This window comes from Aulonocara sp. 'chitande type north' Nkhata Bay, linkage group LG16, assembly GCF_057382095.1.
Source record: "Aulonocara sp. 'chitande type north' Nkhata Bay isolate Kocher_YH1m ecotype deep benthic linkage group LG16, A_spYH_male_GT1.1, whole genome shotgun sequence".
Classification (NCBI taxonomy): domain Eukaryota; kingdom Metazoa; phylum Chordata; class Actinopteri; order Cichliformes; family Cichlidae; genus Aulonocara; species Aulonocara sp. 'chitande type north' Nkhata Bay.
The window spans coordinates 33,239,793-33,249,623 of NC_141359.1; positions in this window are offsets into that span (position 1 = coordinate 33,239,793).

Sequence of the window (9,831 nt, forward strand, 5' to 3'; positions counted from 1 at the left end):
AATACATATAAGCAAACGTTTATATCCAAAAAAAATTTGGGGTCCCACAAAATTTGAAATGCTTGATTAAAAGAAAGACATCAAACCTCCCCCTAAAATTAATAATATATTTTCAGAAATGCACAGAAAGCACATATAAATCTATAAAACAACATTTTCCTGTGTTTCTGCCTGCTGTCTGCTTTGTTTTTATAATTATATTATCTCTGTCCTTGTGTGGAATACGTTTAGTGTTGGAGACGACTGTTTGGTGATGTTGGTGATTAGTGAATTCCATTTCTAATTAAGAAGCAAGAAGTAAGCATCAGCGCCACACCGCGAGACCTGCTCCTACTGATGTACTTCTTTGATAGTTTCTGTTATCAGACGGTTGAGTCAGTGTAAAAACGGACAAAGAATACTGACAAAGAGGTCCTGAGCTAATTTTCTGGCACACAGCACTTTAGAACTGCTGGCCTGGCTAATGTAATGGTGTTATAAAAGTTTGAAATGTAAACACTTTGCCAACTGCTGTACTTTGTGGGAATGAAACTACAGTTTCAGTCTGGATGAAGGGCTTAAACTGGGGGCAAGAACATACATTTTTTAATTTAACGGCTTAATGCTGTTAAAGCTGGTCTTCTGTTTGCTGTGAGATATTTAATCCAGTAAAAGTCCAAATGGAGTAGAATTAATAAGAGGAAAGTTTTTGCCACTATGAAGCGTCTGAGAAGCTCATTTCATGTCTTTAAATTAAATTTCTGCTGCTGAATTTAAAAGAGGATTCAGACATCATGAACTGTTCATGACCTGTTCCCAGAAGCTGCTTCACCAGGTGAGCTCAAATCAAGTTTTCAAGTAGCCTGTGACAGATAGAAAGAAAACTTATTGATTGCCATTTATTGATTTTATGTATTGTGGAATGGGCGTAAACTGTGAAAGATAAGCGATAAAATCTGTATATTCATTCATTCATTCTGGGTGAGAGCTTGTAAAAGACATTTGCTTAAAGGTACTTTTTGTAATGACCCTCACCAGGTCAGGTGACATTGTTTTACCAGTGGGTGGTCTTTGTTTAACTTATGATAATTGTTTAACTCCTATTATCTGCTTGTTTTTGCATTATAAGCACATCCGTAATGACTTACCTGGTTAAATAAAGTTCCTATCGAGCCCATTTGCCATTTTGTGTTCCAAACTAGTTTTACATTAAAGTACAACCTGCTTGTAGTTTAACTTCAGTCACAGATGTTTCCACAGATGTTTTGTGTTAAAATCATAGCAGGTCTTTCTTCATATTCTGTGTAGCGTTAGTTAATTTTGGGATGTTTTAAGATATTGTAAATCATCAAGTGACAATATCATTTAATCAAGTAAAATGTTTGACTGGGGTCATTAATTTTGCACATTTTTAAAAAGGTTTTATTCGCGTTTACCATCCCTGAACAGTTTTCCCACAATAGATGCTCTAAAATATTCATTTTGGTTTTCAGTCGTTTTTATGCAAAAACACAAATATTTGAGCTGTATCTGCCTCCAGGCTGAACTGAAAAACATCACAAACTGAACTAAAAACATTAGAAATTGAAAATGACCTATGATAGCCTATAATGCAAACAAACGGGTGGCTGTACCTCAGGAGGTAGAGGAGGTCACCTAAAATCGGAAGGTTCAATCCCTGGCTCCTCCAGTCTGCATCTCAAGTATCCTTGAGCAAGACACTAACCCCAAGTTGCTCTCTGATGCATCAGAGTGTGAATGTTGTTAGAAAAATACTCAGTTTAGAGACAGTACTTGTGAAAATGGGTGTGATTGGGTGAATGTGGCATGTTGTGTACAGTGCTTTGAGTACTCCGGGAGAGTAGAAAAGCGCTATAAGATTCAGTCCAAATATATATATATTTTAACACAATTTTCCACCATCCCTCCTACACAAGTGTTGCTCTTCGTGAAGTTTGTGAAGTCTTTGAATCAACTAACTTGCCTAATCCAATCCAATCATCACGTCTTACCTATATGTTGGAGACAACTGTGAGTTACGGTTTCATTATAATGCATTTATGTGTGTTCATAATTAGCTTTTTAAAATTACTTTCTCCTTGTTTTAGTCACTTACATTGAGCTTTGCAGCACCAGACATGTAAAATCAGTGTTGGGCAATGTGTGAATGAGAAAAACCAGCAGAGGACAGGCTCCTGGTTTCTCCCCATACTATGAACTTATGTACAGCATAATGTACAGTATTTGGCAATATATCAATTAGCAAAATTATTGTACTAGAGTTGTCAGACAATTTCGAAAGTGTAAGGTGGGAACTTGAATTGAACAAAAATTGGATGACCTTATACAAAACTATTTTGCACACGCACAGGATTTTTGAAACACAGAATCAGAAAAAATTGAGATGAGAACACGCTGGCATGAATCAAGTGAGGAAAAAGAAAGTAAAGCATAAGTCTTTGGCATCGAAAACTTTTCTTGTGGATGTTTAAATTCCTCTCATGTGACATATTTTAGCTCACAAAATACTGTTGTCAGCTCGTTTGCACCCTAGCCTTCACTGCTGTGCAGAAACAAACTCGTTGGTCTGACTTCTTCTTCTCTCTGCAGGGCTTCTGTAGGCTTTAACAGATGGATTAACCCTTTCTTCCTCTCTTCCCTGCGGGGCTGTGCTTTGTCTTTCTGGATGACATGAGATCATCTGGGATCAACGCCGTGCTCACCGCCTCTTCCTCCTCGTGTTAAATCCATTCGTTTTTTTGTGTCCTCTCTTGACCTTTTCCATGGAAAGTGGCTGCTTCTGTTTTTTTTATAAGAGTGAAGATTAGAGCTCCCTAACCAGATACATGCACACATCAGCTAATTGCCTCTGTTGGCTGAATAACTTTAAAGAACTTGTTCATTATGCATTTCAATCCACAGAAAGCCTCCTGAGATGATGTAATCCTGCAGAGAGGAGCATGAGGATGGTAAGGTCACCTGGCAGGAACCATGAAACCCGCAGCTTCTTTTTGCATTAATGTGCACCTTAATGCTAATTTTCTTACCAACAATCAAGTGTTTCCTGTAATCAGCCATATTTATGTGTCTCCTGAAGGCATCAATGCGAAGTTTCCAGGTTGGAAACTAATTTCCTGATTAGTTTTTAAACTTCAGGCAAACCATCATGAATGTAAAGGTAAGCAGAACCATCATTTATATCCCAAATATAGTTGGGAGAAGCCATATCTGTGCAACTATGCTTGCACTGTTTGTCCAGGTGGCAAGAAAACAAACTACAGTGCCTCTGATGTCCAACTCTAGGATTTTATTTTGATGTCACATGTTTGGATATGGACACTTCTGGCTCGAAAAAACCAACATGGCTAGTGCGCTAACACCAAGGCTTCAAAGTGTTGAGTAGAGAATGAGTAGGCGATATTACATTTTCAGGTCCATCTTACATATACAGTCTGTGAGTTTAGCAGGTAGCTGCAGGTCAAAATGTCTATCAACACATCCTGTAACTGTGCTGCAGACTGGAGCGGAAACATGTGAGTGGTGTGTGTGCAAAGTGGACCACACAAGCCAGAAGTGGATAAGTGTTCATCTACCTGAGTATAAACATGTCTGTGTGTGTGTGTTTGTGTTTGTGTGTGTGGTTCTGGCCAGCCTTTCCTCAGGGTCTGCCTGGCATTGTGCTGCTTCCTGACCAGGCCTACGTTATCAGTGTGGGATCAGTGAAGGGACAAAAGGCCTACGAACACACACATAGAGTTACTAACTTCTTTTTTTTTTTCTCAGGCCTCTTGGAGCCGCTGATGGCTTCCTGTCTGTATGAGTAAATATCTATCTTTGTATCTCAGGGTGTCAGATTCATTTTCTCTGAGGGCCTCACTGGGAAACGAGAATCCCATTGAGGGCCAGGCGTCTGTCACTTACTGCCATGGTTTAATTAATTGGAAATGTAGCTCTTGTTGAGCCTGTTGATATGCAGATTAGGCCACATAAACCAGTAAGCAAAATAATAATAATAATTATGAAACTCTTTCTGATTACTGGTACAGACTAGTGCTTTTCTTAACAAAGTGGCTGATAACACAGCAGCAGTGAAAATGACGTTGGTGTTCATGGTGGAGCCGCAGTGAGCAGCAAATGTCACACGTGTGACTGTAAACCCTGGTGGACGTGAAGCTGAAAGCTCATATGCACATGTACAGAGTCATAAGAGTATTCGCTTGCCAGCCTTCATGCGTATATGAACTTGAGTTAAATCTCATTCTTGATACTCTTTTCTGACAAAGTTGTATTTTTACTTAGTTGTATTGCTATATAACTTTTGCACTGTCCACTTCCTGCTGTGACAAAACAAATTCCCCACGTGTGGGACTAATAAAGGTTATCTTATCTTATCTTGATCCATTGCATTCAGTATGATGGTAAATGGTCTGTATTTGTATAGTGCTTTACTTAGTTCCTAAGGACCCCAAAGTGCTTTACACTACATTCAGTCATCCACCCATTCACACACACATTCACACACTGGTGATGGCAAGCTACATTGTAGCCACAGCTGCCCTGGGGCGCACTGACAGAGGCGAGGCTACCGGACACTGGCACCACCGGGCCCTCTGGCCACCACCAGTAGGCAACGGGTAAAGTGACCGAGACTGTCCGAGCCGGGGCTCGAACCGGCAACCTTCCAATTACAAGATGAACTCCCAACTCTTGAGCCACGATCACCCCCATGATGTCAGCTTTGACAGTTTCAGCTCTTCCAGGAAGGGTTTCCAAAGTTTTTATGAAAGTTTTCCAGAAATTTTTGATCATTCTCCCAGAAGAACAAGAAAAAGTTCCCCACACCATAACCCCCTCTCAACCAAACTTTACACTGGCACAGTGCAGTCAGACAAGTATGTTTCTCCTGACAACCACCAAACGCAGACTCATTGATCAGATTGCCAGACGAAGAAGCGGGATTTGTCAGAGAACACGTCTCCTTCTCTAGAGCACAGTGGCGACACGCTTTACACCACTGCATTTGACGCTCTGCTTTGCACTTGGTGATATAAGGCTTGGATGGAGCTGCTTGGCCATTGAAACCTATTAAATGAAGCTCTCTGCTAATCTGAAGGCCATGTGAAATTTGGAGGTCTGTAGCAACTGACTCTTCAGGTAGTTGGCGACTCGCTCTTTGATTTTACAACTTCATGTTGAATTGCTGTTGTTCCCAATCATTTCCACTTTGCTATAATACCACTAACATCTGACTGAATATTTTGTAGCGAGGAAATTTCACAACTGGACTTGTTGCATGGGCCACAGTACCTCATTGGAATTCACTGAGCTCCTGAGACCCATTGTTTCACAAATGTTTGCAGAAGCAGTCTGTATGCATAGGCGCTTAACTTTAAACATTTGTGACCTTGGAAGTGATTGGATGCCTGAATTCAATGATTTGGATGGGTGAGTGAATACTTTTGGTAATACAGTGTATGAATATAGTAGGTAGGTAGGTTATATAGAGCATGTACAGTTTTTCAACAGTGCAGTGATCAACTGGTCCAAAAACATACAGTTTTACAGCTTTTTCACAAATATTCTACCATTGCATCATATTTCTGAGAAGCTTATTACTCTCTGTGGTTTATCTGACTATTAAACAGTAAACCAGTTGTGACCCCTCTCAGAAAAACAAGCCATGTTTAGCCTGGGCTCCTGATCGTGTTTCTGATGTCTATGAGATGTTGACATTTCCTCCAAACAGACATTTCCCCTCTAAACTCTGGGTTCAATTTAAATGTAAACTGTCAAGAAAAGAAATGACTTAAACAAGAAAACAAAGAGGTTTAATTCTTCAATATTTCACCAGCAAAGCACGAGATGGAAAAAGATTAGAGGAAAGAACAAGAAGCTGGAGTCTTGCCCACTTATCTGATCTAATGGCCCATAAAAGAGGGGAGAGTCCGAGCTGATCGCCAATCCTCGGCCTTCATGAGTCGGTTTCCTTCATGGTGTTTTACTGTGGATTTATTTCACTGTGGGTGTCACTGGTCTCTAACTGGGATTCCTCACTAAATATGACTTTTTCCATCATCTATAGTGTAAAGTGGTGGCTGATCTGAGCCTTCCTTCCAATTTAAATATAGATTACAGACAGTAATTTATAAAGAAACCCCCACAATATCAGGATGGTGTGCACTGCTGCTGTTTACAGAACCTCGCTATGGCAGCAGGCTGTAAATGTGTTTACTTGTGCTGGACATTTTATTATGAGAGCCTATGGGGACTTACTCGCTGTTGGCTTCAGCCTCTAGTGGACATTAGAAGTGCAATAGTGATTATATAATCAGAAAGAAAAACACAATTACTTACTTTCGGAAAAATCCTCCAGAGTCTCCAAATACAGCTCAGGAATCGCAGTGTATTCTGGGTAGTCCCACTACCACACTAATAGACACTGAAAAAACACCAAAATAACCTGTGAGTGATACAGCAGCCTGATATAAAACACAGACAAGCTAAACTGGTGTACATTTTTCCTGTTGTTAGATAGCATCATTTTTACAGGTTATACTGCTGTAATGATCTTAGTTACCTGACAATAGCACTAACAAAGGCTATGTTAACGTATCTGATTATGACAAAGTAATGGTTTAATGAGGGACAGATCCATATGAACACAAAGAATGGTCTTGGATACAACTTTAACTCCTGGATCAAACAACCAAATTTTTCCAGCTTCCAGAATCTTCACTTTGATCCTTTTCTTGTTTAGAAATATCAGGTCCAGCTCATCATTTCTTGATGTTGAATTTTCCACAAAAACGCAGCACATTGTGTATAACTAACTAACTAAATGCAGTTCATTTGACTTAATATTTAATACTGTACTTAAATATTTTTAGTATTTTTTAATTTTGTATTGCAGGTTAGATTTTTACATCTCACAACTCTGCATACACACTTATAAAGCATTACTTGGTGTTCAACATTTTACTGTAATACTATCTCACCTGTTCTGACTTGTAGTTGCAGCTCTACTGGGAGTCTTAAAAGTCATTCAGGTGTGAAGTAGTTTTATATTTTTTATTATGGTACAATGCCTCTTTACAAGACTTTGTGTTGTGTTGTGGTGCTGCATCAGCAGCTGTAGGAGTTTCTAGACTGTTCTCTATTAATACTGGTCTGAGGAGCTATGACTTCTGTATGTTCAAGGTGTAATGATAGGACAGTGTCACATTTCAGAAGCTGTTTTTTTTTTTTTTTAAACAAAAAGCATAAAAAATTTCTTTCATTCTGGCTATGCCATCATGTACAGCCAAGAGAAATTCCATAACTAATGTGTGTAACCGCACGTAACTACAACAGTTAGACGTGTTATAACATACTTATATTTTCCAAAAACTCCATCCGTCATACATACAGATGAATAACTTCATCATTTCTCGGGTGGTTGGCCTTTTCTAAATCGTGACAAGCAAAAAAAGGAAAAAGATTCTTTGTACAAAATACAGAAAGAGACAGAAAGAGCATTTGTTTAAAAACAACAATCTTTGTGTTGTATCTAGCTATGTGGATAGATGTAATGTGAGACAACAGTGCAACTCATCTTTGCCTGAAACTCTTTTTTGTGACTTTAGTCCAACCTGAAATATCATTAAAACAACCCAAAACATAATCATGTGTCCATAGATTTAATGAAACAAGTTTGAGGACCTTTGATGCCTCAATTTCTCTCCTTGTACATCTGTTTTATGCCTTTGTTTTCTTCATATAACTGATTGCTATCTTCATCTGTGATTGCCCTCCCCCCTCTTCCTCCCCTCATTCCTTCTGTTAGCTTCACAGCTCTGCATCACACATGACTGCATCCCTCCCCTCCTGTATAAACCTTGTTTTCAGCCTGTTTGGCTGTTGCTGTGATAATGAAGGCACAGGAGGGGAGGTGCCAAGAAAAATAAAGACTGCTGGTTATTGCACTTACATTTTGTTGATGCACATCAGTTTCGCTGTGTGGGAGCGCTTTCTTAAAAAATTCTCATGGGTCTGAGAGTGCACTGAGGAGCATTGTTCATGTTTTAAATATTTTTTTAAAGTGCCATTGCCTGAACAGTTTGGGACTTTAAGAATTATACCAACTTCACAGCTGGTGCCTCTTTTCTGCTCCCCTAGTGTGCCAGCAGTTAGCAGTAATAGCTAAAGTTAGTTTGGAAATGGACTCCACGAATCAGTAATGTAGCTGTGACATCGGCTGTTTGTTTGAAATTTCAGGCGAGTGTTTTCACTGTCGACATGTTGGTGTTTTGAAACCAGATGTGATGAGCAAGGGATGGACAAAATTATGGAACTACAAGCTAACAATTTATAACTGACAAGCAATTAGCCAGTTAGCTTACTGTGCATAATCCTCCCTTTTGACTTTCAGAATAACCAGAATTTAAAAAAGCTGAGTTAACATTTTAATCAATCAATAATTTTTCAGATACAGAAGCTACGTTTATACACATTTGATTTTACCTAAAGAAGCTCAAACTCTTTATTCTGGCTAATGTGAGCTAACACTAGCTTGTCTGCTAATGTAGCTGTTTTTCTTTTTGAGCTTTTTATGAATTTTTAATTTCTTGTGGTCCTGAGCAAACATTATACTAAATTCTTCATCATGCATGCATATAAACATCACCATAATCACCCTAATGTGTGATTTTTTCTTAAACCACAAAACCACAAAAATAGGAGTTGCGTTGCAGAATAAGTCAGAAATTCTGAATTCCTAGTTTGAAATTTTCGAGGTATCTTCCGAGGTATCTGGAACATTGTGTTAGTCACGACAGCCACAGGTGTCATTAATAGAATAATTTTTGTGGGTCTAATACTTTTAAATCATAGCAGGAGGACATGGGACAAGGTGAAAATGTAAATGAAGCAGCATGTCCAACAATGGCAGACCCGGTCTGCTACGTAATTCAACGTGCTAAGTCCCTGTTTGGGCCTTGTCTGAGAAAGAAACAGCCTCTCTCAGTGCCAGTTTGAGAGTTATTTTAATTTCCAAACATGGCAGAGTGAAAAGGTCCTTCTCTCCCGTGGCACCATGCCTCTGATTGTGATGCACGCTCGTGTTTGTTGATAAGGTCACAAAAGACCTCGACAGTGTTTGCGCCTGGTTTTAGTGGGCGAATGTAAACGTTTTGGGGAACAGAAACAATCCTCAGCTGACGGCGAGCTGTGAGCGAACACAGAGATAAGATGGAAATTCAATGGTAAAATTAAACACAATTAAACAGCAGCAATAACGAAATAGCACAGATGGTTTGAGTCACATGCAGACAGCACAGCGGGATAAGACAAAGACTGAAGTTCCCACCAAAAAAGAGACTTATAGTAAATGTAAAATGTCATCAGAATAAACTGAATATTACTGATAATATAATAAACTGACATACATAAAGGCTTAGATATAAAAAAAAAAACTGGTGGATGATCAATCATGTGCTGTGTTGTAAATGCTCACAGTGATGGATAAAAGTCTGTCACAGTTGGATCTTGGACATCATCTGAATATCTGACTGAAGATCAGGCTGAAATCTCTTTAAGACATGAAAAGGGAACCAAATGTATTTAAAGTGAGCTTCTAAATGCAGCCTGATTGTAATCTGATTACACAATTAATGTTGGAATTTGTTGAAAGATTGAGATTCAGTCATTATAAATGATTTCAAACGATATTTTAAAGGCACAGAGTCTGAAATTTAAGAAAAAAATAAGGGTGAGAGAGGAATGTCAATGGTGAGGAAAAGAACACAAAAACTAAAACTTGCTAAGGAAAAACTTCTAAATTTGCTATTTGTGAATTCTGTATTTCTTCATTCAAAA